This window comes from Mycteria americana, chromosome 9 (genome assembly GCF_035582795.1).
Source record: "Mycteria americana isolate JAX WOST 10 ecotype Jacksonville Zoo and Gardens chromosome 9, USCA_MyAme_1.0, whole genome shotgun sequence".
NCBI classification, from domain to species: Eukaryota; Metazoa; Chordata; class Aves; order Ciconiiformes; family Ciconiidae; genus Mycteria; species Mycteria americana.
In genome coordinates, this window is record NC_134373.1 from 23444300 (window position 1) to 23460605 (window position 16306).

A 16306-nucleotide genomic window follows, 5' to 3' on the forward strand; every position below is an offset into this window, starting at 1 on the left:
CTCTTATGCTGTTTTTTCTTGTTTTGTGGAATGTTTATTCATTAAATCCCACGTGACTGAACAAAGCTGGTAGCTTGATTTTAAATTAGTTGGGAACTGTAGTGGTCTCTAACCCAAGGCTATGAGTCAATATATTGCACACACTTGCTGACATTGCTCAGCGTTTCTACATCTTGCTTTCCACAGACACAATACTCCTCCAACTGACATGCAAGACAAAATAATATGTTGCCTGAAGCACATTATTCACTCAATACTGTTGCCCGTGGACCAGGCGATGTCGGAGCCACTGCTCTAATAATTCTTCCCAGGATGGCCGGAGCAATCCTAGGTAACCAGATGTAAATCTGCACATGCCCAGGAATCCTGTCTAAGGGAGAGACTTTGAGCTATGTTTTTTACATAAGCATAGTACATTTTATGCACATAAAAGAAATTAACACGATGCCAAAAATGCATGGTAGTATTTCATGAATAAGACAGTATCAGGATAATCAGCAAGTTCAGTATACACCAGTTAGGGATGCAGTCAGTCTCTATACTCTCTTATTTACACATTTCTCTCTTCCCTTGGATTTTTAAAGGAAACAGCACATTTAAAACGAAATGCTCTGCTGAATGTATATAGACAACTGTTTTTAAATTTAATTATTTTAAGAAAAAGTCTTTAAAAGGGTTATTCAATAATCAGTGTGGTTTTGTTGGTCTGTCCTGCTTCTTGCCTGGAGGAACTTACTACACAGGAGCCGTCTGAAGTGTAGGTCAGAATAAACTGGAATAAAGATGCCTCATAAACCCATGCTTTGTACGTATTCATTATCTTTACCAGTAGGTGGAGCTGCCACGTTAGGTGCTGCATTTTTTTCACTTCTTCTCCCCCTCCATTCCCCCACCCTTCACCCTCCCCTTCTCCTAATAAGCTGTTTTCTGATATATGTTGGGTACCATAGAGTGAGACTGAGAACAGGAAGCGGAGGCAGAATCAGAGAGGATTCTGGAAAGGTCTCTGTGTTTTCTTTTCCACTGAGAATACAGAAATTATAATTAATTTGTAAAGCTTTGTGGATGGAAGTCTGGACTATTTCAGGAGGAGACATATATTATAATTTTATTTTTGGATGCTGGGCTTTGCAGTGATTTGTCATTCTCTTTCAATCAGGTAAGCTGGCAAAACATTTAATTGTACCCATAATAAATCTTAGCAATATGATCTTTTCCACATTTCAGAATTGGATTGTACCCTCTGCTTTGCTGTTAAGGTAGAGTCAAAGATGGAATGGGGAATTCAAAGCCATTTTGTACTGACTGATTGTGATGATGGTGTGATTTTTTCATTTTAACCTTGTTAAATCTGGTATCTGGCCTCTTAATGTGATATTGTGATGCAGTAGTCTTACTTGCAAAATCAGATCATTTTATAATCAAGGTATACTAAATTAATTCCTAGCATTTTATAGAAGTGACCTTGTTTCCTAAGAAGAAAAATCTGGTGATATTCAGGCTCGGGAACACCACGTCTCATAAGATTCTGAGCATCTCAGATTCAGATGATCCAGGAATAAAATCTATGTGGTTTGTTACTGCTATTTTCAATATGTATGTATGGTATTTGAAGAAATTCCCTTATTAGCTAGACTTTGTAAAAGATATGTAAGGAAATATTTTCTTTCTGTGCCATTTTTTGGATGGTTGTGTGTCTGTGTGTATGAGAGAATGGGCTCACCAACTGTTAATTAACCAGAGGTCCACACCGATGATACAGTTCACATTTTGTCTGTAACATTACTGTCTAGCTTAATATATGCTTCTTAATAGGACTATTTAAAGAAATCAGCACAAGAGTTATTATATTTCATGTTATTCTCCATTTATCTATTGTCTCATTTATTGTTATCAGCAATAATTAAAGCAGTCAGTTATTAAAGGTAAAAGCAAAATGTCTATTGAAGATCACTTTGATATGTGAATTCTTTTTTCAGTAGTCGTTCTACAGACACACATTCACATTAAAACTATATATGTTATCATAGTATTAATTTGGAAATCATTTCCAAGTGAAAACAGTAGAAATAAAAAAATGCCAAAAAAAGGTACAACAGAATAAGGAGCCCACTGTTTACGGATCATCATTTCAATCCATATAAGAAAAAGAAAGCAGGATTGGGTCTCAGGTGGTACTCAGAGTAGCAAGTGAGGCCTGTACCTGAAGTAATGATATGAAAGAATGAAGTTTTTAATTTGTATTTTTTATGGTGCCAAATCAATGTGCCTGTGGCGTCCCTGTGTAACTTCAAAATAAATTAAAAAAAAAAAAAAAAAGGTGATGTTTGTTTTAAAAACATACCACATTTGTGCTTTCCTAATTGATTTGTTAAGAAAACAGTTTCAGAAGAAGACTTTTAAACTCTAACAGTTTAAAATTTAATTTTTGCTCTCTTACACGTCTCCATTTTGGGAGGAAAGATTGTTAAAGACTAGAATGTGAGCTGCTGCAGTAATTTGAAGCTTCATAGCACCTATTAAACAGATATGTTGTTTATTAGGCCTTGATATTTATAGACATTATGCTTGTGTTGTTAGCTTATGATTTTTCCCTCTAATGAGCAGAAGTTAAGAGCCCATACTGATTTTCTTAGCTGTGCTAATTAAGCTCGGTATTGTAAAGTTCTGTTTAGATAATACTAGATGCTAGCAGAGGTAGAGACTTCCACGTTTTCACTGGAGAACATGAAACAATTCCCCTGTGCCCTCTCAGATTCCGTCAGAGTGGGAATTTGGTCATTTCCCTTTATTATCAGGTAGCTTGGAGCGGGGAGGGATCAAGGGAAAAGAGAAAGTATAGGAAGTATGGGGTTCTTAATCAATATGCTGATGACAAATTTTGTGTTTTCACCTCTTTTGCTTCATCAGATAGCATTAGCTGAGTGAACTTGTAGCTTATGACGATCAGGCATGGAGATAAATTTATTTGCCCTCAGAAGACTGAGGATTTTAGACGCAAAAAGGATGGTGGGATGTAAGATGGAACTTTCTGACTGATGGTATCCATTTTCTTCTGCTGCTGATGTTCTCAACCCTCTATAATTTGCTATGTGTATGCTATGTATTAATTACATTGCTGGATGGAATCCCACAACTTCTGATGGATCAGAGAACAGCAGATACTAAGGGAGTTCTTTGTACAAGGCAAGAAAGTTGTGACCTTGTTCTCTAAAGTGCAAATCCTGGCCCTTTTTACCCATATGCTGTTCTTGCCATAAGGTGACAAGTGAAAAAAAAATTGCTTGAACTCTGAGTTAAGCCTAAGGGAAAAGAAATGCAAGTTTCTTTTATTTGGCACTTTATTTGTTAAAATGATCTATTTGTTGAACTCAAAATGACTATTGAAAGTAAGTTTCAGGAAGTTACAATTAGTCTGTTCTTTATCAGAAAATTCTAGTTAGAAGTTAGAAACTTAACTTTCAAAAGTCTAATTAACTTATTTACCACTCAGTGTAACTCTTCTATATTTTTTTACCTTATAGCTGTTAATCAGTAATATATACTGTTGTCATTTGCAGGGAATGTTGTTTTTTTCACCCTCACTTGAATAAATAAAAGGTTTAAAATATCATAATAAAATTGATGCTCACTAGTTCAGAGTGTTTACAGAACAAATGTACACACTCTGAGCTGTGGCTTCAGTGAGCCCGTCAAATCAAGTGTCAACCATGATAAAATCCATCTATAGGAAACTGCATCCTCTTCAGTGGAAAGCTGCTGTTATTCATTACAGCTACACTCCTGATTAAAAGCTCTGAAGCACATTGCCAATGGCATCTGTCTCTAAGTTTCTATTGACTGCTCTCCCATAGGACCTTGATATTGGAGGTGGTATCTTACAACCAGTTCATCTGCTTTCATCAAAATTTTCTTTATGGACAACTGGAATCCCTAGTATATTATTGTGATAGTGTTATTGCTTGATTTTTCTTGTCTTCTGACGAGGTAAAGCAGAGGGACTAGGGATAAGAGCAGCTCAGGCAGGGACTGTATTACTTCAAAATATAAATATAGAGTAGGAGCACCATATGCTCTTGAGTAACCATAATGTGTGCATACTATCACTGTAATCCTAAATACGAGTAAGAAAGTTAAATTCTAGGTCACAAAAGTATCTGGTCTCTTATTTGTTCATTATCCATCCCAAAATGATTCTTTTACATTACAAAAAAAAACCCCCACCAAACCAAAAACACCAGCCAGCCCCCCCAAAAACTGTCATTTGAAATTGTTGCTAAACTTTAAAGTGGTCACCAATCTTGGTAGGGTCTTCCTACAAAAAATTACTGTTCACTCTACCAACTAAGACAGATAATGGAATGTTTTACAGTAAAAAATGCAACTAAAAAGTTAAAATTTAATTAAAGAGCTTAAGCTTTTATGAGGCTCTTTCACATGTAAAAACCTTAAGGAAAAGGTTATTTATGCTCAGATTAATTATTTGTCTAGTCATTCATTCTTTATTGTTATTAATCTCTTCTTACTGAGCAGTTTTACTTAGGCGAGTGTAATCATAGGGCTACCGTGTGCCCTTTTTCAACCTGGAATTGTTTTTCCTGCTACTTCTCTGGATTCCTGATTTGATCCATCAACTTGCTGGATGTCATATAAACTTATCAAATGATCACATTTTGAATATGTATATATGACTGTGTAGTCCATACGCAGTGGCACATCCCAGATATATTGATTGCGTACATGCTGTACTGTTGAGCTACATGCCCAGCAAAGACGATGTGTTTCACATGTGCTGAAGTTACCACATATGTATAGATCAGCTGAACAGCACATACAGCTGACTCCCGGTACCTACACTGCATCAGGCACATCCTCATATTTCTTTGCAGGATTTCCTGAATGAAAGTATGAGGGACACTAGTAAATCTGAAAGGATATCACACATGCCAATATGGAAAATGGCTTGGAAGAGTATCAGTACTATTGGCTCTGTGATGCCCTTTACTATACCCCAGTATAACCACTTAACAGGAAGATCTTTGGATAGAGATACGTAGTAGGCAATTTCCATTTATAGATGATTTATGCTTAAATTAGACATTGCCTATTTAATATTAGGCCCTCCTTTTTGATATGAGAGGGGAGCAATGTTTCTGGTCTTTTAGCATAATTTATTTTAAGAACAATGTGAAATGAGAAACTTCCTTTTTTATGTGTGTGTGAAATTTGAGGCTAGCACAAATTGTTGCATGCTCTGCTTAACCATAAAATATTATTATGTATGATTATATGTAGGTTTCTAAGAAGTTACAAGTTTGTATTCAAAATCACTACAGAAATGCAGATGAAGAATTAAAATGAGTGAGGAATAAAAGGAAATTAATTGTTCACAGGAAAAATAGTTCATTTTATATAGGGCAACATGCACTGTGTGGCCTGGCTACTGTATTCATTTAGAAAAGAACTGCCATCATTTCTCATAAATCATGTTCTTTGACTGTCTGGTAGTCCTGGGATAGGAGTAGAGATTTCCTGAGCCCATGTAGCCTGAATTTGGGCCCACATGTCCCAAATTCTTGCCTACATTGGTTTGAGTATCCTGAAAAGTCCGCCCTTTGTTATGTGCTATTGTACTATCTTTTAATATTAGGACACACTGAGGAATTCCAAATTTATGTTGGTTAAAAATATACTCTCAGAAAACCAAAGTTCTTGGTCTAATTTTAAACATGTCCAAATAAGAAGTTTTCAGATGTTAAAATGAATGCAACAACTCTCGCTGTCTTCTCAAAAGCCAGTCACAAGGTACAACTGTGTGACTGTACCAAGACTTTGATACAAGAATATTTGTATCCCTTTTTATTCATATTTGAAATATATGTGTGGCGATCTTGGAAACCTGAAGGTGAATTCACCTCTGTCCCACCTAAAACCACAGGATTTTTTTTTCTCAGATGTAGTAACGTGATACCAACTTGATTTCCTTGAGCACTGAGATTTCTCTACAGTTACTAGTGTTAAGAGCATTTACTTTTGAATGGATATGTAACTGTGTAGTGGTTAAATAATAAGGATCAAGCTGGTAGACTACAAAATTAGGACAAAGTCATAGGAATGAAGAAGCCCTATACATTTTATAAAAGTTAACCTAACTTCACAGAGAGAGATTTTTAACGACAGATAAATTGTTCTTATTAGAACAGAAATTTGAATGTGTTCTCCATTGAAAATCACTCTTTAGATGAAAAGAATTCCCTAAATCTAAACTATGTCAAAAAATTCAATTTTCCTGTTATAACATTTATGTTACACAGAGAGAGACAGAGCACTTTTAAATTATGAGTGAAGGCATATGCCTAACTTGCACTCTGGCATCCTATCAAGGAGCAAAGCAAATTCCACTCATCACAAACAGCTTTGAATCTTTTTTTAAAATTCTGTTTCACTTTAACTTAAGGTCCAATCATCTGTAAAACTTGTGTACAACGGATAAAAGCAAAAGTGCTAGAGTTTACAGTAAGAAAGACAATCTATTTATAATGTTATTTTAGGTCTAAGTGAAATAAACTTGATGACAGAAATAAGTAGTTAATCTCAAAATGGCCCAAGAGTCCAAGGTCAGACTGAACTGAAAGAATAGAGAGGGCAACCCTAATGTTTACTTTCATTCAGATGAAATGTCTGAAGAAAAGCCTGTCACTAATATTTAAGGCCAAAATGTTCATATGACAAAGTCTGACCTGAGACAGAAGTTCAGACCAAAAGCAATATAAAAAAAATTCAACCTGTGTTAGGAAGGAATTTCTTCCTACTGAGTAAAGCTGTAACTGAGTATTAAAGGAGTCTTCCTGAAAGGTTTTTACTAACACCAGTTTAAGTTACTTGCCATGTATTTCCTACATATCAAGTTGCTTTAGTTTGTGTTATAATAGGAAGGATACTAGAATTCTAGTTATCTGCTATAATACTAGCTATCATTCTGTAGTGTATATGACTTAAAGCTAAAGGCCTCTAACTAGTACAGTATTTAGTTAATATACTTAAATTTCAACATTACAAGAGACACCTTTTTACAGAGGTGGTAGAACTTGTACCTCAGAGGCTGTGCTCCTTTGGCTTTATTACACACACATGTAGCAACTAGAACAAAATCTTAGTTCCATAATCTATTCGGAAAACGTTCCAAACTTAGGGCTTGGTTAAGTTTTATTAGGCACTTCCATGATGCCTGAATGAACGCCTTGAAAAAATTCATGTACATTTTTGTTAGGCTGTGTTAAACCACAGGTATAAAGCACTCTGTTTTCATGTTGACTTTCTGTGCATTTTCCTCCTTGTGTAGTAACGATCACATTCCACTGAGAATTGTGTGTAAGCCTCTCAGCCAGAAGTTCCAATTTTTTCCCTTTCAGTTTCCTAGACAACTGTCAAAGTCTAAATACAATCCATTACTCTTGTGCTATACAAAGTTTATTCTTTCATATTTTGTATTGATTAGTTTCTGGGGCTTAGTAAGACTAGGAAGGTAAGTGTTCCAGCTGCATGGTTCTTAATGATTCAGTTAGTTTTATAAGTTTAGTTTGTTATTTCTTTTTAGGTTCATAAGCAGTATTTTGTGTTGCAAATGCATTTTCATAAGTTTCCAGAGAAAAAATTAGAAAAGAGTATTACTTTACAAACAGAGCTTTCTATTTTTTTTACAAAGCAAAATTGATAGTGGGATGTATTTAGATATTGCTAACTGATATTTTATTGTGACTTCTTTAACACCTCCACAGTGGATACTGGTGTATGTTCTAGTGTTTCACTTGTGAGCACATGTAAATTGCAAGTACAAAAAGGATTAGGAATGAGTTGAATCTAGAATATGGGGAACATGCAACAAATAATTCTGAATCTGGACAAGTATTGTGGATAATGGTGTTTCTTGCTAATCTAAAATTGGGTTAAGATTTTTATAATCACTTAACACTTCAAATATCCCTATAGTTGCCCAAGATTTCCATTCATTTTCTGGCATTTTTCTCTAACATGAGATTTCACTTAGTTGAAGCTGTCACTGGTGTATTGTCCTATAATGGTCTTTATAAGAGTGTCTAATTTTGAATAGCCCCATTTCTTTTCTAAATCACATTTCAGATGGAATCAACGCATTTTGCCGTGGGACAATGTGACAATAATATGCAACTGTCTTTTCCAGCTCATCATTACATTGAAAGGGAGTTCAAGTGCATGAGGATATAGTTTGAAACTTTTTTGGAAGCAATATCATGTCTCAGAATCTGAAGGATATTCCAACCAGTCTTAAAGTAAATGCTGATGCCATATAGGCAGAAGAGTTCAGGAAAGAGTCCCACAGGGAAGAATATATATAGTTTGTCCATCAGGAATCACCTCTGACTAGGCGTGAGATTTTACCCATGATTCACTCTTGGAAGCTGAACCAGGATAATCTACCCCAAATAAAAACAATTTTGGTCAACATGATATCAGCCAAAATAATTCTCTATCGTCACCTTCAGCTACAGTAAAACTGTATAATCTGGACCTGCCTATGAAAATTTCTAGTCTTGGGGTGAGAACCAAAGACACTAGATTAAAAAAAAAGAGTAAAACAGTTTTTTTCAATGTATTGCAAATATCTGCATTTTACAGAAGAGAGATGCTTAAAACTATATGAGATGAGTTATTAATTGAAATTCTGTAATGAAATTACTCTGACATGGCCTAGACCTATTATAAATTCAGGACAAAGTTCTCACAATTCTGCCAACCTCCTTCCTTCAATTTTTGCTGTGACTACCGTTGATACTACTATACTACCATGATGTATAGCATTAGTAGATACAAAGCCGCATTCCTTATCTGTTGGAGATGCAGCCAGTACAAACATACGTAGGCTATAATAAACAGGGAGATGGAGACTAGGTGATAGGGTTACATGTGAAAAAAGGTTCTCTGTGACCACCTTGTGCCCTAATTCAAAATACAGATTTATTGAAATTACCTGCACTGCTAGTGTTACTAACAATTTTCACATTAAGGATTAATTCCTCAACACACATTAAAGATGATTTCCTGAATATTTTGCAAACTGGCAAATATTTTAACAACTGGATAGAAGTTACACCCCCTCTTTTGAAAATAAATGTCATATGAATGCTTAGTATTAGCGATTAGTCTTTTATTAGGAAGCTATAGTATCCCTTTCATATTATTTTAAAGCCTGCAAGCAACAGCACTTACTTAGACATTTTGCTTATTTGCACTGTATCTGACCATGAGATCAGATTTCAGCCACAATGCCACTTCAGAGGCAGAATCCAGATGCACCCAATAGGCAAAGGGATGGGGAAATCCCCTACGTACCCCCAGGGAAGGCTGCATTCAGTGGAAAATATGCATTGGTGGATAAGTATCATTGGTGGCAGTATGAGAGTCATGAACCCCTGAGGGTAGTACTGGAGACACAGTTTTCAGATGTCTTCAGTGGAGCCTCTCCATTAGTGACTCACCACAGTAAGACATGCTGAATCAGTCCCTTACTCAAAATGACCAGGACATTGAAAGAGTTTGCTGTTAGCAATCGTCAGAATGACTTTATGTTACATTACTAAACAAATAGAAGCTCTAATTGTGGCATCACTTATTGTATCTTTGTGAAAATGTAATTCTAGAGTAATAGTAACCAGTACTGAGTAAATTCTAGGTTAGTATTTTAGATATATTTTCTGTAGGATTACTTGGAGGTCTTCTATCTTTATACATAAGAGAAGCAGTGGCCTAGTAGAAAGCTTTCACTTTCTGATTTCCCACCTTCTGTGCTCTCTTTGACCTGATCTGTGTCTACACAGATTTTCCTTATTTTATCTACAGAGTTTCTACAGTGGCTGCTCATTCTCACTACATTTGGAGAAAAGTATTATTAAGGACTGCTTTGGCAGGACCAGAGACCTAAAAGAGAGGGATGTCTTCTTTTGCTTTTCTTCTCGAGGAATAAAAACAAAATAACAACAACATTTGAAAAGTACAAAAAGAGCCAGAAATATATATCTAGTTCAAATGAAAATAAATGTCTCAAAGACATCTCATCTCAATTTCAATGGCTGAAGACTACAGTTTGCAAGCTGTAACTAGACTATTTAAATTTAATGAACTAGATACTCAGATTATTAAAGCTTTAAAGCCTGAGGAAGCCATAGGCAACCTTTGGTCAGCTCTTGTAATGATGCAATCTTTAAATTGAAGAACCTGGATAAGAAATTATCTTTTTCTGCTCTTACGTTGCTTGAGATGGAAGAAAAGTTTTGTCACACAAAGAAAAACAGTATACCAACATTCTCTAAGATAAATAACATGCAGAAGTATCCACATTTTCATGCAAATACAGACGGAAGTAACTTCTCTTCCTGGTTAGAGACAGTAAATCCAATGGGGAGTAATGATACACTGTGCAGTTCCCTAAGTGACAGATGAGAACACTCCTGTTAGCCTGGGCACAGTTATCCTGTGTCTACTAAAGACTGCACTAGTCATGCAGTAATCTCAACAAAACCCATTTTTCTCTTTTAGTTAAAGCATGCAGGTAGAAGAATAAATGGAATTTTTGAAACTTATATCACATAAAAGATATTCTTAAACATACTTTTGGGCTGTGTTAGGCTTTGTGGACTAACCCATGTTCCGTCCTGCTTTTCCTTCATCTCTTTGCTCTTAGGTTGGAAAAATGTATCTATGTGAATATGTACTTAGCTTTGTCTACCACAATTAATTTTGAGAAGTTTTGGACACAGGAACAAAGAATGAGAGAGTCTTGAAGAAACTTCAGTCTTGAAGAAGCTTCAGCTCCCAAGGAGAAACTTTTCTTACCAATTCCATTTTCTGCTAGAAATGCAGCCTTTTTGTTTTCATGATAGCAAAAGATCCAATGGCTAAATTCTGAGATTTGGCATTTCTCAGAAAAATAAAGGTAAGACTATCTTTTCTTCTCAGCCAGAAATAATGTTTCACTTCATAAGATGGCCATTTGATATAGTGCTATATATCTTCATTAAAATACCAGTGGGAAAATGAAACTAACATCTTTAATGAGGTCTAGCTGTATAAATTTGTGTTACATGTATTGTGGCTATTTTCCATTAGAATGTAAAGATCTCTAACATTGGAAGGTATTTGCAAAATATTAATTAAGTACTGTATTCCAGCTAGGTTGATGGGCTAAGAAAGAGACCCTTCGTCTTCCTCTTAAATTGCATAGGGTTTTCATTTGGCCTTCTTCAGGTTTCTCCAATACTTCAAGCATGCACACCTGATCTCTTTTCACACCTTCTCAGAGGCAACTTATGGTGTTAAAGAAAATATAAGGCAGGCCTGCATTTAAAGAATTCCTAGAGGTTTTTGTCAATTTTTATGAATACATAGGTCAAATGATCTATATGGGGGGTTCTGCAACTTGCAGGTACATATCTGAGGAATCCAGGTTCATTTCCTTACATAACCTACCTATTTTTGATTACTCCAGTTTACTAGGTACAGCATACGTTAGCCTTGATGTAAGAGCCACCATTTCCACTCTTAGGTAGGAGGAGAGAAGAAATAGGAACAAATTAATTCAAAAGCAAATGTTGCAGTGAGGTAGAGAGGGAAGAAAAGAGATGAGCGTGGAACGGCAGTGGGCACAAACGGGCAAATAAGCAGGGGGAAAGACTATCCATAGCAAAGTCTTGGTGAGAGAGAGCAGTGTCCAAAGATATCCCAAGAAGCAGCTTCTGGATCTTTCAGAGAGGTCTGAGATTGCTTTCCAGTCTCTAATCTAATCTGAGTGTTTTCCCACCTGCCTAGTCTTTCACCAGTCAGATTGAACCTCAGGCATTATATTCTGCCCAGATTTCCAAACTCTTACAGTACTTTCTTTTGTTGAGGTTGGGGTTCTTAAGATTTAGTTAATGTGCTTTCACACCTTATTGCAAGTCATTACTGAGGACATTAAATAAAATTGCATGTAACATCCCTGAAGCACCATATTAATATTAATTCATTAATATTTCCTGTATTTACTGTTCTTTGGTCAGGTTTCAGCCAATGTGAACTACCAATTCATGTTCAGCCACTTATCACTACCCCATTCTAAATCTTTTTAAAGTAAGGTTTTATTAAGGAAGTATTATTTCTGTTACATACCCTTATTAGTTGATTTCATATTCTTATAACAAGTAAGTATTTTTGTCTTCTGTGATTTATTAATTTTATTAATAAATACCTGGTGGTGATTTCATTATTTTTATTTTGAATAGTTACATAACACTAATGCCTACAGGCTACTGAGGCTGACTGTACAAATCCAGACAAAAATTATAGTCATTGCTACAGATAAATTATAGTCTAAGGAAAACGACACAATAGATGAATGATAAATGTTGGAAGGAATGGAAAAAAGGAAAACAAATCCTACATATTACTCAGTTAGGACCTGTAAACACAAATTATCATATCTTAAATTAGTAGATTACAGTTTGAAGAAGAGGCAGGTTCTGAGCAGGTGCTAAATGCTGGAGGCTGTTTTCAGCTTTGAGGAAGTCACTCCTTTCCTTGAAAATACCTACTTTTGTGGAACCAACATTCATGGATTCCTTGGTTTAGGACCCATGGATAGTTTTGACTGGATATCTCTTTAGATATCTCGAGTAAATCTGCATTACATTGTATTTACCACTTTGAATTACAGCAGTGACCTTTTGGGGCTCTTTTTATCTTTTTGGAGTTCTGTTTCTTATTAAAATATTTTTAAAGCAGTAAAAAATAGTGTAAAGACGCCAGGAAAAACAAGGTAAGTGTCAGTTATGAAAAGATAATAATCTATAACTGTAAAAAAATACTTCAAAGCATTTCAGCTGATAAAATGATAGGTTTTTCTTTGTGAAATTAGCCTCTGTGCACAAATGCCATGAGAAATTTCAATAAAAATATTTCATTTTAGATCATCTTCACAAAAAAATAATATTTATCCATCCTTTTATTTTTAGGATAAATTGAATGCAGCATTACCCAATTTGGAATTTGCTTAGAGCATAGTAACTTAAACATAACTTATCTTTACTTCCAGAAAAATAATACCTGAATTTTTCAAAACAACTTCCCAAATACTAAGACAGGGAGTTAAGATGACTCACTTCTTTAGACTCTTCCTGCATACACTCCCTCTGTACGCCTTTCCTCCTCAGGACAGTGGTAGTGTGAGTTGAGGTAATTTTCTGATGACATCAGCACACAACAGCTACGCTTTTTACTTCGAAAGCTGCAGAAAATAATCTCTAGCTGATGCTGAAGTGGTGCCACTAGCCTTGTTGTTTCCATCTCTCCTACCATGGAACCCCCACCTTTTTGATTTGGACAAGTATCTTTACTGGCCTAATGTGAGACAGCTAGTCTTATTAACACTAGAGACTGAGAGCAGAGTTTTTAATCCAGATTTTAGCATCTGAGAGGCTATTGCTGTGCTTGGCACAGAGGAAGATATTATTCCCAAATTACAGCCTCTCAAATAAAAGATTAGCATAAGAAAATTATGATATTTGGTCATTTTACAGCTTCCATTTGCTAGCCTCTCACTTATTCCAACTCTAATCAAATACATGTTTGTGTGCCAGTGTTTCAGTTTTAATGGAATGAAAATCTTGGTAGTCAGCTTTTTCAAGGTTTTAGCAGGAAAATAATTCTGATGCCAGTGTTGTAAAAGCAAAAAACCAGCCCATAAGAAACACTGCAAGGTTTGTTATTTCTCCACCTTGAAAATTTTGAAGGGTATATGTGGATTGTTTAGTGCAGAATGCAAATAATCTGTTAGATAACTTGATGATTTTAATAAATAATCATAGTATCCGCCTGGTTCTTACACTTACAGTTTCACTTTTACCATTTGCCTGATTTAAGATATCATAAAAATAGATACTTCAGGCTACTTCTTCTGGCTTTTTCAGAGACACACAAAAATTAATTTCACATCGTTAGCACAGATATTTCACTTACTTTCTGAGTCATCTTCTGTGTAAATGATGAGAAGATAATTATATTCAAAAATAAAATTTAACAAGTTATCCATAGACATAATATAATTAACTGAAATATGGATAAAATTAAGAACATATGGATAGTGTTTATTGTTCAATCTTATTATTTAAAGGAAGGGACTGAAGAAAAACTGGATAAGGATTTATGGAACACAATGCTGAAATACAACTAAGTGGATTTATTTAGCAAAAGCATATCTTTAATGAACTGGAGCTTATTTTTTCCTCATGGAATCTATTGAATTGTAGAACATTATGCATATGATATCTAGGCCCAATTTGTATTTCAAATACTTGAAATTCTTTTTGCAGAGTGGTATCAGGTACTGAGGGGCCTGGACCTCTCAGATCTTACATGTATTTTTGAGACTATTCCTTTAAAGATAGCTTTTTAATGAAAGATGTTCTGAAATTATTAGATAGACAGAATTCTTTGTTTGTCTGAATTCTGCCCAGTATCATTCATGTCCTGGCAGTTTAGTCACAGGATAACAAGCAATTTTCAAACCAGTGAAGGAAGAAGAGGGAAGCTATCACTAAAACCCAAGTGGTTCATAGTTCAGGGTTGCTAAGAGCTTGTTCAGGGCTCAGTGCAGGGAACAGAATTACTTTTGTTTCATTGTTGTGTTAAACTACTGCATGTATAGCAACAGTAATCAAACACATATTTGTGTGTTCTATTAAGCTCTGTAATCTGAATGAAAACACTTGGGGTATATTTAGGATAGGAAAAAACCTCTTGTGCAATAGCAGCAGCCAGGAAAGATATAACTGCACTAGACAGTAGCGGTGGCAGGACTCATGTGATGTTTCCAACTTGTCAAGAAAACTTTTCTAAAGCATGTTTTATGACTGTCTGAGAAATACAGTGAAACCCCAAGTCTGCTAATATTACTTTTCCCAGTCATTCATCGGCCCCTTTGTGGACTTCTAGCAAAACAAATACATCTATTTCTACTGAGGACAATCTGTTTTGTTGTAGCATTCATAACCATAACTGTTAACGGATGAAAAGCAGCCTAACCAAATGCACTGAACTAGAAAGAGAAGATGGACCCACTGATGACTCTGGGAGGGTGCACTGGTTTAATAGAAACTGGTTTAATAGAAAAGGCACCTAGGTCAACAACTTGAATCACAGACCTGTAAAATGTGTAATAAAGAAATCAGTTATTCAGAAAGACCAAAGGGAAACCTCAAATATCATCTTAGTTTATTAATCCTGGATGGGCAAAAGCAATAATCAAAGAAATGTGGACTGTATCCAAAGAATGTGTGTGCTTTTAATTCTCAAATAAAGGACAATTTTGAGTTTAGGATCCTTATAATTGGGAGTTACATTAATAAACAACAAATATCAGCAAAGGCTTCCATCTTGTCCAAACTAAAAATTAGTAGCAGAAGTTTCAGTATAGCAACATGTGATAAGGTTGCCTGCTGGAGACTCTGGCTGGCTTAACAATTTATTTTTCAATTTATACTGCATCAGTACCCCAAGCCCCATGATCTCTATGATTCTACACATTACATTAACTCAAGGTTCTCCAGGCTCTTCCTTGAGAAAAGTTTTCTCCATGTCTACATTACAGTGTATTTTATTTATGAATTTATGGTCGGGTACCTCAGTTCTGGTCTTGTGTTACTTAGATGCTTGGTGCTATAACCTATCGACTAAATTATTTCAGTAATCTCAGTGCTGATTGTACACACTGATGCTATGTTGTGAACTCACTCCAGAGACAAAGACTTGAGGTGGCACAGGAGCAGGTTTACCCGCCATGTCATTGGATTGGTAATTCAGATTTAGGAATATGCAGCCTCATTTATTTCCTCCAGTTTCCTATTGTATATTCTTCAAGAACTTTTTAACATCCCCCTCTACCTTCATACAAGATTTGACTTTTTGGGGGTCATTTGAAAAGGAATCAATTATTTCATAAGGTCATTACTGTGGCACTTTGTGCGTGTGTGCGATTTCTACAGACTACTCCAAACAGGCAAGAAGCTTCAGGAGGAAGACTATTGGATGAATGCAAATGAATACAATATTATGTCTCGAATGTTGACGTGGCAACTCCAGAATACAGGTGTTGCACATGCATGAGCTAACATAGGGAAGGCTACATGGCTTCATGTACAGAAAACACAGTTAGAACTCATTTCAGGCACTGAAACTCACTCTTAAAAATTGGTTTTCATAATTAAAATTATTACTCCACTATGCCACAAACTTTTGCAAA